Source organism: Belonocnema kinseyi, chromosome 1 (genome assembly GCF_010883055.1).
Source record: "Belonocnema kinseyi isolate 2016_QV_RU_SX_M_011 chromosome 1, B_treatae_v1, whole genome shotgun sequence".
Taxonomy (NCBI): Eukaryota; Metazoa; Arthropoda; class Insecta; order Hymenoptera; family Cynipidae; genus Belonocnema; species Belonocnema kinseyi.
In genome coordinates this window covers 107,903,268-107,904,960 of record NC_046657.1, presented here as the reverse complement: position 1 = coordinate 107,904,960, position 1,693 = coordinate 107,903,268, and the positions used below count along the sequence as shown (strand labels likewise).

The 1,693-nt window shown below is 33.3% G+C and overlaps 1 protein-coding gene across 1 annotated transcript in view; it reads left to right on the top strand.

Moving 5' to 3' along the window:
- Window positions 1–1,693, top strand: part of LOC117179478 — a 3,278-nt gene that overhangs the window by 873 nt on the left and 712 nt on the right. The gene's annotated exons all lie outside the window — the stretch shown is intronic.

Here is a 1,693-nt window from a genome sequence, read left to right as displayed (position 1 = left end):
TAAAGAAATAAAAAATCAACCAATTAATAATGATAATATCGTATTAACAACTCCAGCACCGGGTCTAGACAACATTCAGAACATCACCCTAAGAAATCTACCCACAAAAAGCTTTTGTACAACTCACATATATATTTAACACCTGTCTTCTGTTATCATTTTTCCCAACAAGTTGGAAAAAAGCTAATATCCTTCCTATTCAGAAACCTGGCAAGGACAAACTTTTCCCTCAAAGCTACAGACCAATTATCTACAAACTTTTTAAATACAATTTCCTAGTTTACATTTTAAAAATATTACAAAACTATCTTAGAAATAGATCATTTGTGGTGACTGCAAATAAAAATACTTCTACTGAACGTCACATAGCAGCTGGTGTTCCACAGGGATCTATCCTAGCCCCGGTGCTTTTCCTATATTACATAAATGACATCCCAAAATCAACACACGTTAAGTTATCATTATTTGCGGCTGGTACAGCATTGTACATAGAATCATGGTGGATTAGATTCTCCATAGAAAAAATGCAAGAATACTTGGATAATCTCATCCGATACTATCACCGCTGGAAAATTAAGATTAACACTGATAAAACTGAATTTGTTATCTTTAAGACAAAAAGTAGGAAAGAATTAGTTCCAGATCTTTATTTAGACCGTTAAAAACTTGTGCCTAAAACTAAAGCGAAATACCTTGGAGATATACTAGATCATAAACTTAAGCATCATAAACATATTCTAAACACTAAGAAGAAAGCGTCCAGAATGATAGGTTTCTTAAACTGTCTCATAGGGAGCAGAAGCAATCTCAACATAAATAATAAATTAATCTTGTACAAGGCGTTAGTGAGGCCAATTATATTATATGCGTCGCCCATTTGGGGAAATACATGTATTAGCAATATTATGAAGCTACAAGTCATACAAAATAAATGCCTAAGGATGATAGTCAACGCCAAAATAAGAGATAAAAATGTAGACATCCACTCCAAATATAATATAAAAACAATCAAAGATCAGATATTAGACCTGTCAGTAGCCTTTTATAATAACATTCCCAACATTGAAGGGTTACAAGAGGAACTTCACATGCATACAAATGTAGATCTAATGCCGTTCTGACAAAAACATAAATTACCATATCAAATTCTTTTAGAAAAGCCTCAGCAGTAATAGTAGTAGTATTAATTTTATTTAGTTTTAAGGTTGTTGCATAGTTTTAAGTCTTCGCACAATTCATGAGTTTTTTATAAAAATTTTTTGCTTAAAACGTTCATCACAAATGCAAGTTCTCTGAACATCCCAACAATAAAAGTACAATAATTTATAGAGGAAAATTTTGCTTCGCGAAATAGGCATCTTCACTCTACATGTCTCAAATTCAAAGATGTAAATCTATGTATCGCAATTTATGAATAATAAAGATTCTTGAAAATGCAAAAGGATTTAAACTGAACATTGTAAACAGAAATCGTAAATTCCATTTTTCGGATTTCCCACAATAAAATGAGGGGGCCCCAACCATCGCCCCCTCTCGTGATGAGATGGGGTATGATCTCCCCGAAGAATAATCGGACTGGAAGAAGTTGTTCTGTGTTACCCGTTTGGGCATTGTTACACAATCTGAGAGAAATTTGACATGACTTGAATTAAGAGTGACGTTAATTATATGTGGGAAAAAAGCCCGCAAGCGG